Here is a 26,675-nt window from a genome sequence, read left to right as displayed (position 1 = left end):
AGATGCTGCCTGACCTGCTGAGTTACTCCAGCATTTTGTGATACCTTCGTATGGAATTAGATATCCATGACAAACAGAAGAGTGCAGAGCTTTGGGGAAAAAAACATTGCAGGAGTATTTAAGCATTCACTGCATTACTTTCAGAGAGTTGGTGCAGGTATAACACGCTGAATGGCTTCCCACTGTTCAATGAGACTTTATGATTCTATTTTCATTATCCGCATGGCCATAGGGTAGAAGTATGTTTCAACAGAGCAATTCCCCTCTTTCCTCCCCTGCTGTGCTTCTACCATATATCGTCTGCAATGCATCTGTGTAGACAAGAGTAATAGTAAAAGACAAACCTATTATCAGATTTAAACGACAGAATGCTGTTCCATTATTACAAAGGTGGCAAGCAATTTAATAAGAAGCCAAAAGGAAGCTTACAGAAGATACTATTTTGCAACATGCTTAATTTATGTTTGTGTGGGTTTTAAGTGATGTCAAAAGAAGAAGTGAGAGCCACATAAAATGTACATCCTGTTGTATCTGAAATAATCAAGGCAGGATCTAAGGTTGGAAAAACTAAGTAGGGTAAGACTACGGAGAGTGCTGGAGTAATACATCTAGAAACATCAAATAAACCATGAGTAAAAGTGACCATGAAGCCTCTGGGTGCATGTAAAAACCCATTTAAGGCTGAGATTACAGGGCCTGATGCTTCTGCCTTCATGGAACATAGAACATAGGAATGTACAGCACAGGAACAGACCGTTCAGCCCACAATGTCCATGTCGAATATGATGTAAAGCTGAATTAAGCTCATCTGCCGGCACATGATTCATACCCCTTCATTCACTGCGTATCCATGAGAATGAATCATCTTTGAATTGTGTTTGAATGAAGCACCCGTACCCATATTCTTAATTAATAGTTTATTAAACATGCCCGCAAATGTAATCCAGTAATATCCAGCACCGCACATTTTCTTTTTGCACAGTCTACCAGCCAACCTCTTGGCAATATGGCACTGCAAGTTATGTTGCTATAAGTTCACGAGTTCTAGGAGGTGAATTAGGCCATTCAGCCCATCAAGTCTACTCCGCCATTCATTCATGGCTGATCTATCTTTGCCTCTCAACCCCATTCTCCTGCCTTCGACCCATGACCCCTGCCTGACATCTCGCATAGTAGGCGAAGGAAGGTTGTGTCAGATAATGAACATTTTTCCAAAGTGATAAGCTTGGAAAATTCAATGGAAAAGCTGGTAATAAAACTAACTTTAAATCCCTTGAGCATTGAAATAAATGTACTACCTCAGAGGATGAATACCAATTTTCCTTTGTAAAAGGTCTATAAATATGATGCAATGGAATGATAAATGTGACAGAATGGAACATGACAAGAATAAGCTCCACCCACTATTTCATTTTTCTTTGAGGCTCCAGGTGCCTTTGCAAATTACTTTGCAGCTCCTCAGGCTGAATTTGTGAGCCTCCCATTCAAGGAGGGTGAGATCCACTGCTTTATGCAGTGGAACATGTACCAGTACATTCCAAGACATTCATCTTTCAAATAATGCAGAAAACTAGCTGATCGCTGTCAGTGTTTCGCAGAGATAGCCGTGCACCAGATCCCAAGCTGTGAGCTCTAGCTGCTGAGGTGGGGCTTTATTTAACTTGATCTGTCAATTTAAGGCTGACACTGAGATAATCCCTATGGAGAAGAAATCTGCAGAAGCATCAGGAGTTCGGATGACTACTTATTTCCCACTGAAGTTTCCATCGATAGATAGCTACTTGCAGATCCATCATTCTGGGATTTAGAGAGAGTTCAAATGATCAAAAGCATAAAAAGTCCCACAAAATGAGTGGATTTCTCTTCTTTTTTTTTCTCTCTGAAGATTATTTGGCACCTATCTTCAGATGCGACATCTGAACTGCAACAGGTGAACCTGTGATGTTTTCAGAACACGAATAGTGGTATTTCACTTCTGCTCAAACAAACAAGCTGCTTTCTTTAGGTCTAACTGATTCACGTGCAGCAAGGCAGTGACAATGAGTTGTAACTGATTTTTAACATAATACAACACTGGAATTAACAGGCAATTTGATGTGACCTTTTCGATCAGAATATTGCACATTTAGACACAGCTATTATCATTACGCTGTAATTAACTGATTGATTGTTTAATGAGAAAGTAATGTCAGTGGAATAATCAGCACATGAGCTATTTGTACTGGCAAGGATGCTTTTCTTTAGTTCCTAATGAGTTTACAGCAGATTTATAAATCAGTGACATCATTAACATAGTGCTTGACCTCAAGACTTGGCTCTGAAAGTCATGCGTTTCCTTCAATTATCCTCAGTGTTTCCACAGTAAGGATCCGTGCATATCTTACACAAATGACTCTACAGCCAAACACAGCCAAGTGCTGGAGGCACTCAGTGGACCAGGCAGCATCTGTGGAGCGAATGACAGATGACATTTTTGGTCAGGGCCATTCTTCAGACTGATAGGAGCAGGGGGACAGAAACTAGGATAAGAGAAAATAGGCCCAAATATCTGGAGTAACTCGGCGGGACAGGCAGCATCTCTGGAGAGAAGGAATGGGCGACATTTCGGGTTGAGACCCTTCTTCGAACGAAGAAGACGATCCTTCTGAAGAAGGGTCTCGACCCAAAAAGTCACCCAATCCTTCTCTCCAAGGATGCTGCCTGGGCTGCTGAGTTATTTTTGTGCCTATCTTCGGTTTAAACCAGCATCTGCAGTTCCTTCCTACACAATTAGGATAAGAAAGAGGGGGGGGGGGGGGGGGGGGGGGAGTGGGTACAAAGCCTGACAAGAGACAGGCGGATACAGGCGAGGAGGTTTTGCTTGCAAGATAGGTGGAGTAAGTGACGAAGACTAGAGGTGAATTGAATTGAATTGAACAAATTGTATTGGCCAAGCATATATGCATACAATGAATTTGCCTTGGTGCTTTGCTCACAAATAACAACACGACATACAGTAATCAATTAAGAATAAAACATAAAACATTAAAACATTAAGAATAGTTTACACATGCGAATGAAATAAAATACCAGAGCAAAAGGAGGCTACAGACCTTTGGTTATTGAAAAGAAGACAGAAGGGGGTCCGATAAGGACCAAAGAGGATGAGTGAAATACAAAGCTAGGGATAGGGATATGGGTGGAAGGTGATGGATAGGGGAAAGAGGGAGGTAAAAGGGAGATGGGGGACTTGGGAGATGAGTGGAGGAAGTAGGGTGACTGGGGGTGAGGATTGGGAGATGGGAGAAAAAAATGAGTGCACGCTAGGGTGGGGGAGGGGTGCATTACTTGAAACTGGTAGTAAGCGATTTAAGCACAATATGAATTGCTGTTCCTCCAGTTTGCTTGTGGCCTCACTCTGGCAATGGAGATGAGGCCAAGGACAGAAAGGTGGGTATGGGGATGCGAAGAGAAGTTAAAATGGTTGACTCCCAAGTGATCCAGTCGGCTTTGACAGACAATAGACAATAGACAATAGGTGCAGGAGTAGGCCATTCAGCCCTTCGAGCCAGCACCGCCATTCAATGCGATCATGGCTGATCACTCTCAATCAGTACCCCGTTCCTGCCTTCTCCCCATACCCCCTCACTCCGCTATCCTTAAGAGCTCTATCCAGCTCTCTCTTGAAAGCATCCAACGAACTGGCCTCCACTGCCTTCTGAGGCAGAGAATTCCACACCTTCACCACTCTCTGACTGAAAAAGTTCTTCCTCATCTCCGTTCTAAATGCAAATGCAAATGCAGAATGCAAATGCAGAATGCAAATGTTCAGCAAAATGATCTGCCCTTGGTCTCGCTGATATAAAGAAGGCCACATCGGGAACACCAAATGCAGTAGATGACCTTTAAAGAGACATCTCCAGCACTTTCTGTTTAGTGCAAGATTCCAGCATCTGCAGTTTCTTGTGTCTGCAAGGATTCTATTCCTTGGTGCACAGGAGGATGAGGGGCAATCTTACAGAGATATATAAGACCATGAGAGGAATTGATAAGGTAAATGCACAGAGTCTTTTAACCAGAGTAGGTGAATCAAGAACCAGAGGGCATAGGTTTAAGGTGAGCAGGGGAAAGATTTAATAGACAATAGACAATAGACAATAGGTGCAGGAGTAGGCCATTCGGCCCTTCGAGCCAGCACCACCATTCAATGTGATCATGCCTGATCATTCTCAATCAGTACCCCGTTCCTGCCTTCTCCCCATACCCCCTGACTCCGCTATCCTTAAGAGCTCTATCTAGTTCTCTCTTGAATGTATTCAGAGAATTGGCCTCCACTGCCCTCTGAGGCAGAGAATTCCACAGATTCACAACTCTCTGACTGAAAAAGTTTTTCCTCATCTCTGTTCTAAATGGCCTACCCCTTATTAGGAACCTGAGGAGCATATTTTTACAGAAATGTAAATGTAAAATGCCGAAAGGCAGCGGTAAAGTTGTGCAGCGGTAAAGTTGCAACCTTACAACGCCAAAAACTCGGGTTTGATCCTGACCACGGGTGCTTGCCTGTACGGAGTTTGGACGTTCTCCCCGTGACCAGCATTGGCTTTCATCGGGATCTCCGGTTTCCTCCACACTCCAAAGATGTACAGGTTTGGAGGTCAATTGGCTTGGTACAATAGTAAATTGTCCCTCGTGTGTGTAGGATAATGTTAGTGTGCGGGGATTGGTGGTTAGCGTGGACTCAGTGGGCTGAAGGACCTGTTTCCGAGCTGTATCTCCAAACCAAACTAAAATGGTGGTAGGTAGATAGAACAAGTTATATACAAGGTACCGAGCCTGCCTAGTTGAGGCAGGTATTATCACAACGTTTAAAAAACATTTGCACAGGTACATGCTTACGGTTTGGAGGGATATGTGCCAAATGTAGGCATGTGGGACTGGTGTAGATGGGGCACGTTGGTCTGAAGGGGCTGTTTCCATGCTGTATGACTCTATGACTCAAACACATTACCCATCTCCAGAAGGAAACTGCAGCAATATAAAACTGATACCGTTCAATCTAAAACAAACCACGACAAATCCCCAACTAAAAATCATTAAACTCAAATCAAAAGTGGCAGATGCAGTATAATATAGATAAATGTGAGGCTATCCACTTTGGCGGCAAAAACAAGGAGGCAGATTATTATCTCAATGGTGTTAGGCTAGGTAAGGGGGAGGTGCAGCGAGACCTGGGTGTCCTTGTACACCAGTCACTGAAAGTTGGCGTGCAGGTACAACAGGCAGTGAAGAAAGCTAATGGGATGTTGGCCTTCATAACAAGATGATTTCAGTCTAGGAGTAAAGAGGTTCTTCTGCAGTTGTATAGGGCCCTGGTAAGACCACATCTGGAGTATTGTGTACAGTTTTGGTCTCCTAATTTGAGGAAGGACATCCTTGTAATTGAGGCAGTGCAGCGTAGATTCACGAGATTGATCCCTGGGATGGCGGGACTGTCATATGAGGAAAGATTGAAAAGACAAGGCTTGTATTCACTGGAGTTTAGAAGGATGAGAGTGGATCTTATAGAAACATATAAAATTATAAAAAGACTGGACAAGCTAGATGCAGGAAAAATGTTCCCAATGTTGGGGGAGTCCAGAACCAGGGGCCACAGTCTTAGAATAAAGGGGAGGCCATTTAAAACTGAGGTGAGAAGGAACTTTTTCACCCAGAGAGATGTGAATTTGTGGAATTCTCTGCCACAGAGGGCAGCGGAAGCCAAACCACTGGACGGATTTAAGAGAATGTTAGATAGAGCTCTAGGGGCTAGTGGAATCAAGGGATATGGGGAGAAGGCAGGCACTGATTATTGATTGGGGACGATGAGCCACGATCACAATGAATGGTGGCGCTGGCTCGAAGGGCCGAATGGCCTCCTCCTGCACCTATTTTCTATGTTTCTGTCTATGTTTCTAAAAGCTGCCAACATAATCAAAGACATTTCCCACTTCAGTCATCCGTTCTTCCCCCCAATCCTGTTGGGCAGAAGAAACAGAAGCTTGGAGGCACGCACAACCAGACTCATGAACAGCTTCTTCCCCTCGGCTAGGGTATAGTCCCAATTGTTCAGTCCACCTCATTGCGGACATTGGAATTTTTGTGAACCATCATACTACAATTTAAAAATACTCTATTCTGCATTCTGTACCTGACTCTTCTCTCAACCTCTTGTACATGAGTTTGGCTTGATTGTATTCATGCATGTTATTATTTGATTTGAATGTACAGCACATAAACAAAACTTTTCACTGTATCTCGGTGCACATGACTATATATATATATATATATTTTATTTTTTTTATTAAAAAAAAATATATATTATTTTTTCCATTTCTATGAGAAGGTTTTATTCCGTTTTTAGTTTGAAAATCAGGGGAGAGAGCAAACGCAGTCCCCCACTCCCACAAATTTTGCAGTCGAGTATCCCACATTTGTGGACATTGCAGGCGTCAGCACACCCAGCTTTGTGTCATCTGCAAATTTCCTAATGTTACTTTTAGTCCCTTTATCTAAATCATTAATGTATATTGTAAATAGCTGCAGTCCCAGCACCAAGCCTTGCGGTACCCCACTAGTCACTGTCTGCCATTCTGAAAGGGACCCATTAATCCCTACTCTTTGTTTCCTGTCTGCCAACCAATTTTCTATTCATGTTAGTACCCTACTGCCAATACCATGTGCTCTAATTTTGCCCCCCAATCTCCTATATGGGACCTTATCGAAGGCTTTCTGAAAGTCCAGGATCTTGGCTGATCATCCTGAATCAGTATGCCATTCCTGCTTTCTCCCCATATCCCTTGATTCCGTTAGCCCTAAGAGCGATATCTAACTCACTCTTGAAAATATCCAGAATTGGCCTTCACTGCCTTCTGTTGCACATAATTCCACAGATTCATAACTCTCTGGGTGAAAATGGCATTTAAGAAGTTCAGACATGTACTTGAAAATGCGGTAAGTGGAGGGATATGGATCATGTGCAGATAGAGGAGATTAGTACATCTTGGCACATATTTGGCACAGACATTGTGGACCAAAGAGATTGTTCCTGCGCTGGGCTGTTCTATAATCTATGTTCTATACTCCGTCCTCAATGGGTTTCAGATTACCAACATTCAGGCCACTGAATGTTAAATGCTCCAAAATGCATTGTCAAAAATAGCTTGCCTGGAATTGTACCAGTAACTAATGGCATGTCAGAGCGTTGATGTGTTAGTTAGTACCTGGATTCCAGTGAGCACCGCACAATTTCCCTCTCCACCCGGAAGCTGTGAGGAGACCTGTTGTCAGAAGGACAGGGAACAAATTTAAACTGATGAACTTTGGAGAAAAATCCTAGTGGCTATATCTACAAAGTAGTTATTTGAGACAAAACTCGAAAAGTCAAGCCTGCTGCAGCAATCCTTCCCAACAGGGATTTTAGTCAGTTGAAAATTATTACACCTGAATCCAATCTCTGTGAATTTTTAACTCCAACTTGGGCCTAATTTTGTGATTTTATTTCACTCAATCAAACTTGGTTTTTGATCATCGCATTTCTTTTTTGTTTCCCACCACGAAGTTCTTGCCTGCAGTTCTGATCGTATAATTTTTAATCCATGCAATTTAATACAAGGCCAGTTCCCAGGTGAGCCATTCTGCCACGAAAGTGCTTTTAGATGCGGCTACCGTTGTCCAGGTCATCTAAATTTCATCTCCCCATGGGGAAGTGAGAAATGCTCTGATGGCTGTGTAAGTTTTTTTAATATCCTCCAGAAACTCGGAAAAAACCCAATTCCCGATGGCATTGCAATGTTGTTACCCATAGCAACCAGTAAAGTCCTTACTTCATTGTGCTTTCAATTTCTTTCATGTCCCAATAAAAGAGTGCACTAAAACTGAGAAATAGTAGTACGTTTGAGAAGAGTGTACAACAGAAAGACTTTTCCACATTTCTGAGTGTAACAGAGCAAGGTTTCAACACAGTTAGAACACAGTTCTAATATCAGACTGCAGGTCTGTCGTCTGCCGTCTGTCATATGGAATATATGCCTAAATTTTGCTTGAGGAATATATAGGATTGCAGGAGATTGAGGGGAGATCTTCTTGAGGCATAGATAGTGAATGCAAAGAGGGTAGGGGAATCAGGAATTTATGATGTGAGAGAAAAGATTTTATAGGACTCTGAGGCGCATCCTTTTCACAGAAAGGACAATACATATACTGCATGGGACAAGCTGCCTGAGAAAGTCGTTGAGAAAGCATTTGGACAGATACATGGATACAGTAGGGAATGTTTATGGGGATATAGGGCAAATGCAGGCAAATGGGAATTATCATAGATTTGGACATCTTGGTCAGCATGAACAAGTTGGGCCGAAGTACCTGTTTCCACATTGTATGACACAACGGCTCTAATATTTATCTAAGAATAACCAAATCAGAAATAAAAGCAGAAAATACTGGAAATAATCAGAAGTACAAGTAGCATCTGTGGAAAGAGAAACTAGGTCACCATTTCAGCAATGAGACCCTTAAGTTGTATTTATCTAACATCTTCATTATAACTGTATATCCCAACGCACTTCAAAATACAATGAAGACTGTTGCTGAATCATGCAAGCGGATATTGTTTGTGATATATATATATATATAAATGCTTTGATGTAAATGTACATGAGTTGGTGAGATGTCCCAACGACTTTTTTCACACTGTAATTCAAACTTCCCGCTTGAGTGGAATTAATCTGTAGAAATAAAGGAAACTATGCAACCTAAGTTGACTCCACTCAGAAGCATGGTCGCCCCATCTGATTAGTCTGAACACTACACTTGTGTATGCACAAATTGAGTTATCGATCTCCAAATCTTAATTAACAGGGTGGCACGGTGGCATAGCAGTAGAGAAATACAACATCCCCAGTATCTTCTGGAAATCCCTGGCACATGACCACTCAAAGCAGAGGACCATTGAAGATAGCACTGAGATCTCAAACCTATGCTATGGGATTATACTGAAGCCGTGCTCTGATGGCATATTAATTTAAGAACATCTCATCCGTCCATCCCATAAGGCATTCTCCTGCCCTTTGGAAGAGTTTGCAAGATGCATATTGGCCTCTTTGGTCACTTATGAACTTAACAGAATTGGAACTGTAGGAAGTTCTCCTGAACTCCAGGAGAACATCTAAGAAGAAATACTGTTGTTCATATTTTAATGTGCACACGTGTCAAAAAGGTTATCTTCTACTAAGGTTCTACATCATCAGAGATTAGATGACCTTCAACTTCCAAAGACATTTATGAGATTCATAAGAGATCAGAGTAGAATTAGGCCATTCGGCCCATCAAGCCTACACCGCCATTCAATCATGGCTGATCTATCTCTTCCTCCTAACCCCATTCTCCTGCCTTCTCCCCATAATCACTGACTCACTACTTCTTAAAACTGTTTCAGCCCTTGTCCTGCATTTCAAGATTCATAGCTTGTTCTCAGTGCTGCAGCTAAATAAGGCCTCACCAAGACCTCCGATTTACTATTTTGTCCTTTTATTTCTTTCCATCTCCTGCATGCCTTGTGAAGTGCATCGGAATGTGCAGAGAATTGCCTCGAGACGTTTCTATGCCAGGTGTGTAACGAAGAACCATTATTCAAGCTTTGCCTTGGCTTCAAATCTATCTGCTTTAGCTCTACTCACCAGACCAGTCAAATTCAATAACTATTTCAAGCATTAATCTTCAATTAAGTCCAATTTTTAAAAAAAAGTCAATCATGCAAATGACACAGAGAAAGTCCTAATGCTCAATCCTTGAAACAGTTTGATTGATACCCTGAGTGTGACAGAAGCCAGATAACAAATTGCAGCAAAATGGACTCATTGCAATATAGAAACAGAGATTTGCGACAGACCAGGGAAAAAAAATGCCATGCTGCCCATTCAGCTCGGTGGTCTGAAAAATAATCGTCCATATTAATTCACAAAACCACCAGGTTTTATACTGAAGATAGACACAAAGTGCTGGAGTAACTCAACAGGTCAGGCAGCATCTCTGGAATTGAATTGAATTGAATTGAATACTTTATTGTGACATGTGGCACGTCGCAGTGAAATTCTTTGCTTGAATACCCAAGGTATGCAACAGTCGCCAAATAAAGGGCATTGACAAAGTTACAAAGTATTCCATGCTAGGTCCACCCTTGTTAAACCCCCCCCCAACAGCAGTTCCCCGATGTTGGGTCCGCCTTTGTTCTTCCCCCCCCCCCCCCCCCCTCCCCCCTCCCCTCACAGCGGTTCCCCCATGCTGCCTCCACCTTTGTGTCCGGCGGCGCTTCCTCCGGCTCGCACGTGGCCCGTGGGAAAAGGATGGGTGACATTTTGGGTCCGGACCCTTCTTCAGACTAAACCTGCTTCCCATGAGATTGTGTTATTTAAAGACCCTGGTGGCATTCTTTTGTCTCACTGAGACCCGTGATCTTCTGCATAAGTCAAGTCAAGTCAAGTTTATTTAAGGACACAACCCTGGGGGGATCCTGTGTTCAGGGTGAGGGGACTAGATGTGTGTTCCCCCATCCTGACCACAAGGGGCCTGGCGGTGAGAAAGTCCAGGGACCCAGGGACCACAGAGCAGTGTTAAGCCCCAGTTCCAGCAGTTTCTCAGCAAGTCTGGTGGGGGCTATCGTCTCATCTATTCACAAGCAGTCGGTTTTTTAAGTCACAGACAATGTCAGTGTCCTGGGGCGGGATCTTTCCAGGCCGCTGCTACTGCTGGCATTTGCCTCATCGCAGTTTGCTACTCACTGGTGCACTGGGCAGGGCAGGCAAACTCCTCTTTCAAACTCCAAACTTCATTCTTTCAGCCACAAGTCCAGGCAAAACCTCTAAGAATTGTCTTGTCCTGCAGAGCGCAGGTATTCATAAAATGCACATGTAGCGTTACTCCTCATAGAACCTTCTGCAGCCTTGGCATCTCGCTATGGTTGGAGTCTCGCGCATGGTTCTTGAACCTATACAGTTCCCTCAGATCCCAAGGGATGCATTCAACCCCAAACTATCATTGCAGTAATTATTCATTCTACACCAATACCTCCCTGTAACAGGAAGAATGTTTCTTCTCTTGTGATATCGTCAGAAGTAATGGGTACAGTACAAGAAAAAAGCCAACTGCATTAAGGTTGATCATTAACCACCCATTTACACTGTTCATGCATTAAGGTTGATGAGGGCAGAGCTGTAGATGTGTACATGGACTACAGTAAGTCATTCCACAAGGTTCCGCATGGTCGGCTGCTCTGGAAGGTTAGATCGCATGGGATCCAAGGAGAGATAGCTGAATGCTTAGCAAATTGGCTCCATGGAAGGAAGCATGGATATTGGAAAGTTGTTTCTTGGACTGGAGGCCTGTGACTAGTGGTGTGCCTCAGGGTTCGATGCTGGGTCCGTTACTGTTTGTCATCTACATCAATAATTTGGATGAGAACATACAGGGCAAGATTAGCAAGTTTGCTGATGATACAAAAGTGAGTGGTTTTGCAGATAGTGAAGATGGTTGTGAAAGATTACAGCAGGATCTGGATCAATTGGCCAGGTGGGGTGAGGAATGGTTGATGGAATTTAGTGCAGAAAAGTGTGAGGTGTTGCATATTGGGACATTGAACAAGGGCAGGACTTACAGTAAATGTTAGGCCTCTGGGTAATGTTGTTGAGCAGAGGGATCTAGGAGTACAGGTGCATGGTTCTTTGAAGGTCCAGTCACAGGTAGGTAAGGTGGTCAAAAAGGCTTTTGGCACTTTGGCCTTCATCAGTCAGAGTATTGAGCATAGAGGTTGGGAGGTCATGTTGCAGTTGTATAAGATGTTGGTGAGACCGCAATTAGAATATTGTGTTCAGCTCTGAGCACCATGTTGTAGGAAAGATATTGTCAAGCTTGAAAGGGTTCAGAAAAGATTTACAAGGATGTTGCCAGGACTAGAGGTTGTGAGCTATAGGAAGAGGGTGAGTAGGCTGGGTCACTATTCCATGGAGCGCAGGAGGATGAGGGGAGATCTTATAGAGGTGTACAAAATCATGAGAGGAATAGATCGGGTAGATGGGAAATAGATTTAATAGGAATCCGAGGGCTAACTTTCTCACACAAAGGGTGGGTGTATGGAACAAGCTGCCAGAGGAGGTAGTTGAGGCTGGGATTATCCCATCGTTGAAGAAACAGTTAGACAGGTACATGGATAGGACAGGTTTGGAGGGATATGGACCAAGCGCAGGCAAGTGGAACTAGTGTAGCTGGGACATTGTTGGCGGTGTGGCCGAGTTGGGCCGAAGGGCCTGTTTCCGCACTGTACCACACTGTATCACTCTATGACTCTATGACTCTAAGGTCATAAGATCATAAAGAATAGGAGTAGAATTAGGCCATTCGGCCCATCAAGTCTACTTTGCCATTCAATCATGGCCATTCAATCATCTCTCCCTCCTAACCCCATTCTCCTGCCTTCTCCCCATAACCACTGACACTCGTACTAATCAAGACTCTACCTATCTCTGCCTTAAAAATATCCACTGAATTAACCCCACTTTGATTATTCTCCTCACATTTCCATCAACTTGCCCCAATTTTACAACAGTAAAGGCAACTCAGAGTGGCCAACCTACATAGCTTTGGAACGTGGAAGGAAAGTGGAGCACCCAGATGAAAACCTTGCCATCATAAGGACAATGTATAAACTCCCCGCAGATAGAACCCGCGGTCGGGATTGAATCCAGGTTTCTAGCCCTTTGAGGCAGCAGCTCTGCCAGCTGTGCTGTGCCATTGTATCACTCTCATTAAGAGATGGCTGCATTGATTGCTGCTATGAGGCAAACTGCTCTCAGCTGTGATAACTTGTAGTGGATCAATAGGGAACACCATGTTGAATGATGCGCTACAATGTTGAGAACTGTCTTCTGCACTCTGTATCTTCACCTTGGATCTATACAGAGCGGAGGTGCAGAACCTGGCGGACTGGTGCTCTGATAACAACCTGTCCCTAAATACCACCAAGACCAAGGAGCTGATCATCAACTTCCGTAGGTCACATAACGGGGTATACCCCCCGATCTCTATCAACGGGGACAGTGTGGAGAGAGTGACTAGCTTCAAGTTTCTGGGCACTCACATTTCGGAGGACCTAACATGGTCCAATAACACTGCTGCGCTGGTCAAGAAGGCACAACAAAGACTGTTCTACCTAAGAACACTGAAAAAGTCTGGTCTACCCCAACAGCCGCTGACGACATTCTACCGCTGCACCATAGAGAGCATCCTAACGTATGGCATCCCTGTGTGGTACCTCAGCTGCACGGAGGCAGAAAGGAAAGCTCTTCAGCGGGTAGTCCATAGAGCTCAGAGGACCATCGGAACACAGCTATCACACACGATGCATCAGAAAAGCCACCAGCATCCACAAAGACTCTTCACAGCCCTGCAACAGTCTGTTCGAACTCCTTCCATCGGGCAGACGATACAAGGCCTTCTACGCCCGCACCTCCAGACTCAGGAACAGCTTCATCCCCAGGGCCATAGCTGCTATGAACCGGTCCTGCTGAGCCGGATAGTCAAAACGCACAGTAATCTGGCACAGATCTACTTGCACTTTATTCTGTCTGAAAACTGTTACAATTTGTTTCGTTGGGTTGCTGTTGTTTAAATTAACTAAATTATTGCATCGTATGGGAGGCGCATTCCCAATCTCGTTGTACCCCTGTACAATGACAATAAAGATATATTGTATTGTATTGTATTGTATCTATTGTACTTAAAGTTGACTTGATTATATTTACGTACAGCATATGTGATCTGCTTCGATAGCATGCGGGGCAAAGCTTTTTGCTGCACCTGAGCACACATGACAATAATAAACCTAAATTTGAAGCCCTGCATTGCGGCCTGATAATACACAGGATGTAATATCAATGCTGTATTGTGCATCTCGATTGAAAATCTTGATCCTTACAAAACTTTCTCAAATAGAATTAAGGAATTGCAACATTGTTTTGATGTCATTAAAAGTTATTAAAGCAATTTCCAGCCACTTCCTATCAAAGTGCAGTATTTGGCAATTTTTGATCTTATGTTTTGTCTGCTACTGATTTAGCCATTCCAGCTGCACGCCTGACAGCTCAGTTTATTTTAGTTTAGTTTAGATTTACAGCGCGGAAACAGGCCGTGTCTGCACCGACCAGTGATCCCCGCACATTAACGCCATCCTACACACACTGGGGGGAATTTACAAATACACCAAGCCAATTAACATACACACCTGTACGTCTTTGGAGTGTGGGAGGAAATCGAAGATCTCGGAGAAAACCCAGGCGGTCACGGGGAGAACGTACAAACTCCGTACAGACAGCACCTGTAGTCGGGATTGAACCCGGGTCTCTGGCGCAGCAAGCGCTGTAAGGCAGCAACTCTACCACTGCCCTACCATGCCGCCCAAATTCTACATAGCTAGAATTATGAAATAATATAGGTACCATTACAATACTGAACTTTTTTTGAAGTCCATTGCTCTCCTCCTGTTTGACCAGCTCCGCTCTCAATGTGATGGCAGGTGCACATCTTGGAATCTGTTAGCATATCCAAAGCATTCTAAAAATCAAGATAAACATTAACCCCAGCTCTATATTTCTGTGAAACAGCAATTTGTACCTTTCTCCAACACAAAATATCATTCATTGATAATCTTGTTCCCTGACATTAAGCCGGTTGGTTATTAGGGCTGCCATTGGCCATGGTATTCCACTTTTAACTGACCAATTTTCTCGGACAGATTAATTTTCAGTAACTGAAGCTGAATCTCCTCTGAAGCATTTTATTTTTCTTCTTGATTGCTACTTGTTCTTTTCTATTGGATTCATGAATACAACAATCAGCGCTTCTAAAATAACACTTGCTCTGACTTGCCTCCTTCCTCAGACATTTCCTTCCTCAACACTGGCTTTTTGAGTATTTCCTGCATTCTCTGTTTTTGTTATCTCAGAAAATGACAAAAAAATCTTCAGGCAAATCTTACGGTGGCCTTATGCTGTAAGACAGCGGTAGAGTTGCTGCCCTACAGCGCTTGTAGCGCCAGAGACCCGGGTTCGATTCCGACTACGGGTGCTGTCTGTACGGAGTTTGTACTTTCTCCCCGTGACCTGCGTGTGTTTCCTCCCACATTCCAAAGACCTACCGGTCTGTAGGTTAATTGGTTTGTAGGTTAATTGGCTTGGTGTATGCGTAAATTGTCCCTAGTGTGTGTAGAATAGTGTTCATGTGCGAGGATCGCTGGTCAGTGCAAACTCGGTGGGCCAAAGGGCCTGTTTCCGCGCTGTATCTCTAAACTAAACTAAAAATGAATTACATGGTATCTTCTTCCACTGTGACCTCTAAACTATTATAACACGAGTGTACATTACGATAGTTCACATCCTCCATGGCAACTACTTCTAATACTTAACTATTTTCAGTATTGTAATGGTACTTCTATTATTTCATAATTCTAGCTATGTAGATTCTGTCCTAAAGTCCTCTCGAATATGCTCTTTTTCCAAAATTGGAATACTTACCTTAACCAACACCAGCTTATCGACTGACTTCTTCACTTATCCCACCTAACTTGAACAACTTGTATTCTGCATTTCTGAGCAAGACCTCAATTGTCATTACAACAGTAAATTACCATCTAGCCATTTTTGGCTACAGTTCACCAATCAATAGTCAATAGTCAATAGTCAACATTATTTATCCAATATCCATGCACTGTAAATCTATCTTATACTGCCTTGTATGATTTCTTACCTTGATGTTATCTGTCTCTGCATAGTTCTATATTCTTGGTATCCTTTGCAGATCTGTACACCAATTTGTGGTTCCATTTGGAGGTTTAGGTCTTCATGTCCTGTGTCAAGTGGTTATTGTAGCAAGTCCAACATAAGAGATTTGAGTAAAATACAAATCCATTGAAGTACTGAAGACATTTTCTATTGTCAAAGATACTAACTGCATTCTTCGCTGCAAGCAAAAGATAATTTTAGATCTATCGCGTACAGCTTTAAGAAAAGGCAAGTTCTTGACAGTGTTCTTACCATAATCTATTTTACCGCAAGTTCTTACCATAATCTATCCATTAACTTCACTGAGGCTTCACATCTGGTCATTTATTTCATTGCAGTCTGTGGAACATTTGAACACCAAAGTTGGCTGCCTCTTTCCGACACATCAACAGTGACTGTGTAGCGACCATAGAGAATGGTCCAGGTCGTCGAACCCTCGGATTGGCCAGCGAGGTCACGTGGGAACGCGACCATGGGGATTGGTCCAGGGAGCGACATCGCTGATTGGCCAGCGATGTCATGTGCGCGTTTGGCGCCCGATTTAGTAGTTCGGCGAAGTCTTCGAAGAAGACAGTAAGTTTGTGATGGTTGTCCTTTACCTTGTTGTTTAACTCTGTATTCGAATATTGCGGCTGCAATAAACTTCTTCTACAACCAACAAGTTTCGGACTCGCCATATTGGTGACCCCGACGTGATCTGGACGATCACCGACTAAGCAGGAACCCGACGCCTCGTTGACGATGACCGCGCCGGGCACACCGGAGTCAAGCGCGGCAAGCGTTCATCTTCCGTTGTTTTGGACGCACGCACCGCAAGCTTGGTTTATCCACACCGAAGCTCAATTTCATATAAAGAAGGTGTCGGACGAATCCACGATGTACTACTACCTCGTCAGCGCTCTATCGCCGGACACAACCAAGCGCGTGATGCGGTTCATCGTGAATCCACCTGCGGAAAACAAGTACGAGGCCATGAAGAAAGTATTACTGCGAATCTTCGGGTTTAATAAGCATGGTGGTGCGGCAAGACTTCTGCACCTACCGGATCTTGGAGACCAACTGCCTTCCGTCCTCATGTCCGAAATGATGATGCTAGCCGGTGAGCATACGGATTGCCCTATGTTCGAACAGGCATTCCGCGAGAGACTTCCCGAGGATGTCCGACTGCTGCTCACGGATTGTTCTTTTAAGGACCCCGAAGCATATGCAGCGAAAGCGGACGCGCTCATAGCGGCAAAAAACAAGGCAAGTGGTTCGATCAACAAGGTCTCGACATCAGTGACCACGCCACAGCGACGGCAAGATGGCGCCACATCTCCCGCCAATTCTCCGAAAGCCCGCCAAAAAGATCCGCACAAGCGCGGCTGGTGCTATTATCACCTATGATGGGGTAACGAATCCCGCAACTGCCGTTTGCCTTGTACCTTCGCGGGAAATGCCTCGGCCGATCGTACATAGGGGCAGTTACGATTGGCCAGAACCGGCGCCTCTATGTCCATGATCGATTCACGGACACAGAATTTTTGGTAGACATCGTCAGCATAGTGCCGCCGACCGACCTTGAAACCAGATCGGGTAAGACAGGTCCCACCCTCATCGCGGTTAATGGCAGCCCAATTCGCACTTTCGGTACACGGAAGATGTCCCTTGTGTTAGGCCTCCGCACGTACGAATGGCCATTCATCATAGCCGACATCAAACAAGCGATCCTGGGCGCAGATTTTCTCTGGGCTTTTTCACTGGTTCCTGATGTCCGCGGTAACGACCTCCGACCCTCCGCCGAAGATGAGCACGTCGCTCCGACAATCGCCTCCTCGCCCAGCCCTACTGTCCAGGCCGTCGTCGCGGCCCCCGACTCGTATGCTGCGATTCTGGCAGAGTTTCCAGAGCTGCTCATCCAACGTTTTGACACGCCTTCGGCCAAGCACGGCGTGGTCCATCACATCCGCACCGAAGGCCCTCCCGTTTTCGCTCGGGCCAGGAGACTACCGCCAGACAAACTGGTGGTGGCACGGGCGGAGTTCAGGAAGATGGAGGAAATGGGAATTGTCCGTCAGTCTGACAGCCCGTGGGCCTCGCCGTTACATATGGTCTCCAAGGCATCTGGGGGGTGGAGACCATGTGGCGATTATCGGCGTCTCAATGCTGTCACCACGGCTGATCGCTACCCCATACCGCACCTACAGGATTTTTCATCTGGGCTGCCAGGAGCGGTGGTGTTTTCCAAAATCGATTTGGTGCGAGGATACCATCAGATTCCGGTGCGACCGGAGGACATACAGAAAACTGCAACAATTACTCCGTTCGGGTTGTTTGAATGGTTGCGTATGCCTTTCGGTTTAAAGAACGCGGCACAGGCTTTCCAGTGACTGATGGACCGCGTGGGCCGGGGTTTACCCTTTTTGTTTATTTATTTAGACGACATCCTGGTCGCCAGCCCCTCAGTGCAGGAACACCAGGCCCATTTGCGGACCGTGTTCCAGCGGCTCCAAGACCACGGGCTCATTATCCAACCCTCCAAATGTCAATTCGACCTTCCTGCTCTTGATTTTCTAGGGCACAGAATTACCCCGGCCGGCGCCTCCCCTTTGCCCGAGAAGGTGGAGGCTATCCGGGCATTTCCCAGGCCCACCACAGTAAAAGGACTACAGGAGTTCGTAGGTATGGTTAATTTCTACCATAGGTTCGTTCCGGCAGCTGCGCGGGTCATGCGCCCACTTTTCCAATGCCTTGCAGGGAATCCGGTAGAGTTGATGTGGTCCCCGACCGCAGAGTAGGCTTTTACAGCAGCTAAGGCAGCCTTGGCAGACGCCACCATGTTGGTCCATCCGAGCCCCTCCGCCCCCACGGCCCTGACGGTTGACGCCTCTGACGTGGCGGTGGGCGGGGTTCTGGAGCAGCAGGTCGGTGGCCGTTGGCAGCCTTTAGCGTTTTTCAGCCGGCAACTAAATTCGGCCGAGCTGAAGTATAGCGCATTTGACCGAGAGCTTCTGGCTCTCTATTTAGCTGTTCGTCATTTCAGGTACTTCCTCGAGGGCCGCCCATTTGTGGCATTTACGTCCACAAGCCATTAACATTCGCTTTTTTGAAATTGTCTGACCCATGGTTGGCCCGCCAGCAGCGGCACCTAACTGCTATCTCCGAATTTACCACCGATGTCCGTCATGTCGCGGGTAAGCTTAATGCCGTTGCTGACGCCCTGTCTAGACCTGCTTTTCCCCCTATTTCGGCGGTGGACTGGGAAGTGGATTCCCAGGAGCTTGCGGAGGCACAGCTTCTAGCGGATACCGTTTCGGCTTACCGGTCCACCACTTCGGGATTGAAGTTGGCCCAGGTAGCTTGTGGGTCGGAGGGCACAAAAGTCTGGTGCGATGTTTCTCTTCCCCGTCCCAGGCCGGTAGTACCGCCCTCCCTTCAGCGCCGGGTTTTCGATGCCATTCATGGGCTGGCGCACCCGTCCATCCGCTCCACCTCTGCCTTGGTAGCAGCGAGGTTTGTCTGGCATGGCCTACGGAAACAGGTAGTGGGGTGGGCACGTTCCTGCGTGCCCTGTCAGACCACTAAAGTCCAGCGCCACGTCCAGCCCCCCGTACAGGATTTCGAGGTCCCGGCTGTTCGTTTTTTCCACATGCACGTGGATTTGGTCGGGCCTTTGCCTTCCTCCCGGGGCTACACCCACCTCCTCACGGTGGTGGATCGGTTCACCCGGTGGCCAGAGGCTTTCCCATTGTTTGATATTTTGTCAGCGTCTTGTGCTAGGACTTTGGCCCTTCATTGGGTAGCTCGTTTCGGGGTCCCGGCAGTTATTACCACTGACAGAGGGCCACAGTTCACTTCGTCCCTCTGGGCCGCGCCCGCAGAACTGTACGGGTCCAAGTTACAACCCACGACTGCATATCACCCCCAGGCAAATGGACTCGTAGAAAGGTTCCACCGCCAACTTAAGGCGTCCCTCAGTGCAAGGCTTGAAGGCCCGGACTGGGTAGACCAGCTCCCTTGGGTTCTTTTGGGCATCCGGACTGCTCCTAAGCTAGATCTCGGTGCGTCGTCCGCAGAGCTAGTATATGGCTCGACACTTCGAGTACCCGGAGATCTGTTTCCGGACCCTTCAGACCAGCTGCCTACAGTCCCATCAGTGTTAGCATCTCTCCGGGAACGGGTGGGCTCCCTGGCTCCAGTTCCGACTTCACGTCATGGGTGTCCCATGGTACATGAACCGTCTTCCCTGAAGGACTGTGATTTCGTTTTTCTGCGAAAAGATTCCCATCGCGCCCCGTTGCAGAGGGTCTATCAAGGGCCGTTCCGGGTTTTGCGTAAGGGAACGGCTACCTTCACCTTAGACATGTGCGGCAAGAGTGAGCTCGTCTCGGTGTCCCGGCTCAAACCTGCCCATTTGGATCCGGATCAACCAGTCCTGGTCGGTCAAACCCCTAGGAGAGGCCGACCTCCGTTAGTTTCGCTCAGTCCAGGACCCCCCGTTCCGACAGTTCCTCCAGGACCCCCCGTTCCGGCAGTTCCTCCAGGACCCCCCATTCCGGTAGTTCCTCCAGGACCTCCCGTTCCGGCTGTTCCGCCAAGTCCGGAACCCCCGGCTCCTGTGGTTCAGGCTGTCCCTCTCCGTACTCGTTCTGGTCGCGAAATCCGGCTCCCTGCTAGGTTCCGCACCTCGGGTTCTGGGGGGGGGGTCATGTAGCGACCATAGAGAATGGTCCAGGTCGTCGAACCCTCGGATTGGCCAGCGAGGTCACGTGGGAACGCGACCATGGGGATTGGTCCAGGGAGCGACATCGCTGATTGGCCAGCGATGTCATGTGCTCGTTTGGCGCCCGATTTAGTAGTTCGGCGAAGTCTTCGAAGAAGACAGTAAGTTTGTGATGGTTGTCCTTTACCTTGTTGTTTAACTCTGTATTCGAATATTGCGGCTGCAATAAACTTCTTCTACAACCAACAAGTTTCGAACTCGCCATAACTGCATTAAAAAGATAATTCGTTGGTTATTAAATGTCTTGAACATTCCCATAGTTATGAAATGAGCTATATAATAGATAGATAAAATACATGAAGAATCTCGAAACCTGAAACATTAGCTCTGTTTCACTTCTCAGAAATGTCGCCTGACTTGCTGAGATGCACTGCATGAAGTATATCAACTTTCATGGCCTTATATGTCACTTCCAATGCACAGGAATGTAAAAGACTGTAAAGAGCTGGTCCATCATAGGCACTGCTCTCTCTAAAAGCATTTACATGAGATACTGGCTTAAGAAGACGGCATCTACCATCAAGGATCCCCACCATCTGAGCGAAACCCACTTCTCGCTGTTACCATCGGGCAGGAGGTACAGAAGCCTGAAATCCCACCCAACTTGGTTCAGGAACAGCTACTTTCCTACAACTGTCAGATTCTTGAACTGACTTTCACAATCCTTATCTTACCTCAGCAATAGAAGACCATGCACCACTTCTTGCACCACAAGGACTTGTTTAGTAATTGTGTCTTCCACAAATGTCTTGTTTTTGCAGTCTTTTTCTTTTCTCTCTCTTGTATAAATTATGCTAGATTTATGTATTTGTGTGTTGTCCAAGTATGTGTCTGTGACGCTGCTGCAGGGAAGATTTCCATTGTACTTCTACTGCACTGTACTTATGCATATGACAACAGACATGATTTTATTTGGCTTGAGTATTTCCAGGATTTTCAGTTTTTTATGATATAGAAGACATTATTTATTATCTGTAGACAGAAAATGCTGGAGTAACTCAACAGTCAGTCAGCACCTCTGGAGAAAAGGAATAGGGGACATTTAGGGTTGTGATTCTTCTTTGGTCTGAAGACGAGTCTCGACCCGAAACATCACCTATTCATTATCTCCAGAGATGCTGCCTGTCCCGCTGAGTTACTCCAGCATTTTGTGCCTATCTTCGGTGTAGACCAGCATCAGCAGTTCCTTCCTACGCATTATTTATTATTTAATTTTGTTCTTCAACATGTGCTACAAAAATCAGATATTATCTAAAAATAGTAGAAAGGACAGGAAGAAAGGAAGATTTTAAATAGAACAAATCCATGATACAGTGTTAAAGGGAAATGTTGATTTAAGGGAACTCTTATAATCTCTGTTTGAATATTATGCTAAAACATTGGAATTTAGAAAAGTACCTTAATTTCAGCAATATCACCAGGGCTTTGGAATTTGCAGAGGCAGGCTGAAATATTGAATGTTATTGCATATGAATGTGTTCAAAATATATTTAAATCAATATATTTTTTACATTGCCAGGATATTCAATAATGAAAGAATGCAATTTGTTAAGAAAAAAAATCACAAATGTCATGTTGTAGAATTTAATTCTTATCACCACACTTTAAAAAACTTGAAGATCCTAAAGAGATTTACTAGAATGCTGAGCCAGAAACAAAGTGCTGAATCATCATCTGTCCATTCCCCTCCACAGATGCTGCCTGACCTGCTGAGTTCATCCAGCACTTTGTTTTCTGTGCTCAGGATTCCAACATTAGCAGTCTCTCGTGTCTCCATTTTACTAGAATGGTTCCAGGAATGGGTGACTTTTCACCTGGTCAGCTACCAGGTTAGACAGAAGTTAGACACAAAAACTTGGAGTAACTCTGCGGGTCAATAGACAATAGACAATAGACAATAGACAATAGGTGCAGGAGTAGGCCATTCAGCCCTTCGAGCCAGCACCGCCATTCAATGCGATCATGGCTGATCACTCTCAATCAGTACCCCGTTCCTGCCTTCTCCCCATACCCCCTCACTCCGCTATCCTTAAGAGCTCTATCCAGCTCTCTCTTGAAAGCATCCAACGAACTGGCCTCCACTGCCTTCTGAGGCAGAGAATTCCACACCTTCACCACTCTCTGACTGAAAAAGTTCTTCCTCATCTCCGTTCTAAATGGCCTACCCCTTATTCTTAAACTGTGGCCCCTTGTTCTGGACTCCCCCAACATTGGGAACATGTTTCCTGCCTCTAATGTGTCCAATCCCCTAATTATCTTATACGTTTCAATAAGATCCCCCCTCATCCTTCTAAATTCCAGTGTATACAAGCCTAATTGCTCCAGCCTTTCAACATACGACAGTCCCGCCATTCCGGGAATCAACCTAGTGAACCTACGCTGCACGCCCTCAATAGCAAGAAGTCAGGCAGCATATCTGGAGAAAAGGGATTGGTGATGTTTCGGGCCCAGACCCTTCTTTAGACTGAGAGTCAGGGGAAAGGGAAAGACTGAAATTAGGCTTGTTCTCTGTGGAATGTGGAAGATTGGGATAGAATTTGATAAATGCCCGCAAGATCATGGTGATACAGAAACGGGCAAGAGAGAGGACATGTTCCTGAGAGAATATAGATGAAGGTCACTTGAACACACAGAGGAATGACTGAAAGCATCAAGGGCAGCCCACGAGTACCAATAGACTCTGGATTCAGGTCCTCAGTGTTCGGCACCAGGGGTGACTGAGCAGTTGTAATCATTGAATAGATTACAGTGATGATACTGGCGTTTTAACTGATAATGAAGACACCTATTTAGCCATATCCTATTCATACAAAACAGAACAAATCCAATCAAGCTGGTTACCACAGTCTACTTTCCATCTTCAGTGAAGTGAAGAAAGATCAGCGAGACAAGGCATAAACTCACCGACTGTTTTGCCGAACACTTGTGCTCAGACCGCCAAAGCCTACTGAATCTCCTGGCTGCTAACAATTTTAACTCCTTACCCCATTCACATACTGACCTTTCTGTCCTAGGCCATCTCCATTGCAAAAGTGAAGCCACACGCAAACTGGAGGAACAGCTCCTCATATTCTGCTTGGATGGCTTACAACCGAATGGTGTGAACATTGAATTTTCCAATTTTAGGTAACTACAACCACCTCCCCCCTTCACCCCCTGCCCCCCCCTCTCCTCGCCCCTGCACCTAGACTTGCACACATTTTTCCCCTTCCCTTGCACTCACATTCCTTCCTCTAGCTTCACAATTCGCAACTCGCAACTCTTCAATCCTTTAATCTCGAACCTTCTGTAGGTTTTTTCTCTGGCCTTTATATAAGCATCTGCCAATTTAAAAAAAAACCTCACCTGCATCCACCTGTCAACCCGTGTAGTAAGGAACTGCAAATGCTAGTTTATACCGAACATGGACACAATATGCTGGCATAACTCTAGGCAGCATCTCTGGAAAAAAGGAAAAGGTGACATTTTTTGTCAAGACCCTACTTCAGACGTCTTTCTTGGAATCCGAAGTGTTTAGACCCGAAAGGTTACCTATTCCTTTTCTCCAGAGATGCTGCTTGACCCACTGAGTTCCTCCAGCATTTTGTGTCTATCTTCCATCTAAGACCTTCCAGTCTTTGTCCTGCCACTCCTCTCTTCCAGCTTTCTCACTTTCCCCTCTCCCTTCCCCACCCCACTATCAGTCTGAAGAAGGGTCACCTCTTAATGTTCTCCATGGATATTACATAACCAGCTCAGTTACTCCAGCATTTTGGGTCTTTTTTATTCTCTGAAGAAAGATGTTTATGAGTGATATCAATGCACAGTTTGGGTTTCATAAGTACCATGCTCCAGATCTCATTCACGCTTTGACTTTCAACATATTTTATAAGGTTATAATTCAAAATAGTGCAACTAAAATGAGAACTAATGGCTCCACGATGATGCTATAAATTGGATTATTAATTGACAAGATAATAAGCAGAGGGTAGTAATCAGTGCTGATAGTTGTAAATGGACAGCTGTGACAGGTTAAGTCCCCCAGAGATTGGGCCTACAATTTCTGCTGTACACAATATCTATCTGTGACCTTCACCAGGCTGGTCTAAATAGAAATTCATGGTTTGTGAATGACATAATGTTGTACCGGAAAGCAGGATATCCAAAGGAAATTAAAAGCTTAAAGGGATCAGGTGACACTAACTGACTGACAGGATGAATATAAGTGTCGGTACATAGAAAACTATGCTGAAAAACAGGGTGATGCTGATATGATTATTGTTATGAAGAATGCATCGTAGAACTTAAGTGCAACGTTTATGGCATTGTGCAAGATCTTTGGTAAGTCATATCGCTTGCTACTTCCCAATAATCAAGTGTCAAGAGTGTTTAATTGTCATAAGTGCCAACAACTCAGTGATGATGATATTTGTACCATTCTATAGCCATTTTTCATAGCCATTCAGCTTTTTCTTTATCGATGTCGATCCACTTTCCTCTTGAAAGTCCTATTGAGTCTGCTTCCACCAGGCTTCCAGATAGTGTCATTCATGAAGCTGAACGTTCTGCAGGAGAGGCAATCTCAGGATTCTGCCTGAGATCACGTATACAGAGGATTGAGTATCAAATATATTACGCATTCTCTCCTGTCATGCATATAGAAAGTATGTTGGTGTGCAGGACCAATGCATGAACTCCACTTTCATTGGAATCTCTCGAGGTACGAGGTGCAAGTTGTTGGTTAGACGTGAAACGGAAGTCAATCTTTGGGGGAAAAAAAAATAAAATAACAGATTTTCCATTGAACCATCAAATTGAAAAGAGATGATCAAGGTTCAATGGTGCTTTATTGTCACGTGTGCACTGCACAGCAAAATTATTTTTGCACGTATCATACATGCACCAATCACCATACTTTGGCGCCATTTGCAAAAAGTCCGATGTCCACGGTCTCGATGTACTGGAGTGGCTCCCGATCCAGGTAAGTCTCAGCCTTCTGCAGGGCTTCCTCTGTCACCCTCGACCAGCTCGTCCCGCTCCTCATGTGGCCACCTTTGTGTCCCAGGGACGCCACTTGCAGCCGACCTTGAAGGCGCTGGAGGCAATACCCATCCTCTATCGGCCCACTCTATGCGTCCATCATCACCAGCGATTCCGCAGGCAGCAATCCAGGCATTTGAGCTGAGAGAAATGATCGTTTGTATAGAAAGCAAACTCAATGCTAGTGTTTATTTCAAGGGGGCTTGTATACCAAAACCAGGATGTAATGCTGAAGCTCTATAAAGCACTGGTAAGGCCGCATTTGGAATATTGTGAGCAATTTTGCGCACCGTATCTGATGAAGGATGTGTTGGGTCTGGAGAGGGCCCAGAGGAGGTTTACAAGAATGATCCCAGCAATTAATAGGTTAACCTGTGATGAGTGTTTGTCGGCACTGGGCTTGTACTCGCTGGAGTTTAGAAGAATGAAGGGGGACCTCATTGAAACGTACAAAATAGGGAAAGACTTGGATAGAGTGGATGTGGAGAGGATGTTTCCACTAGTGGGAAAATCTAGGACGAGAGGTCATAGCCCCAGAATTAAAGGACGTTCTTTTAGGACAATAGACAATAGACAATAGACAATAGGTGCAGGAGTAGGCCATTCGGCCCTTCGAGCCAGCACCGCCATTCAATGTGATCATGGCTGATCATTCTCAATCAGTACCCCGTTCCTGCCTTCTCCCTATACCCCCTGACTCCGCTATCCTTAGAAGCTCTATCTAGCTCCCTCTTGAATGCATTCATCTCTGACTGAAAAAGTTTTTCCTCATCTCTGTTCTAAATGGCCTACCCCTTATTCTTAAACTGTGGCCCCTGGTTCTGGACTCCCCCAACATTGGGAACATGTTTCCTGCCTCTAACATGTCCAACCCCTTAATAATCTTATACGTTTCGATAAGATCCCCTCTCATCCTTCTTAATTCCAGTGTATACAAACCTAGTCACTCTAGTCTTTCAACATATGACAGTCCCGCCATTCCGGGAATTAACCTAGTAAACCTACGCTGCACGCCCTCAATAGCAAGAGGAGGAGAAATTTCTTTAGTCAGA

The 26,675-nt window shown here is 45.2% G+C and overlaps 1 long non-coding RNA gene across 1 annotated transcript; it reads right to left on the bottom strand.

Moving 5' to 3' along the window:
- Nucleotides 1-219: 219 nt before the first annotated feature.
- LOC144609036 (uncharacterized) lies at nucleotides 220-15,895 on the bottom strand. The gene is made up of 3 exons (XR_013549269.1): nucleotides 15,808-15,895; nucleotides 7,239-7,295; nucleotides 220-311 (listed from the first exon to the last, which is right to left on the bottom strand). It is a non-coding gene; the product is annotated as an uncharacterized LOC144609036 (long non-coding RNA).
- Between the last annotated feature and the right edge of the window lie 10,780 nt (nucleotides 15,896-26,675).

The sequence above is a fragment of the Rhinoraja longicauda genome, chromosome 2 (genome assembly GCF_053455715.1).
Source record: "Rhinoraja longicauda isolate Sanriku21f chromosome 2, sRhiLon1.1, whole genome shotgun sequence".
Classification (NCBI taxonomy): Eukaryota; Metazoa; Chordata; class Chondrichthyes; order Rajiformes; family Arhynchobatidae; genus Rhinoraja; species Rhinoraja longicauda.
This window is presented reverse-complemented; position numbering and strand designations above follow the sequence as displayed.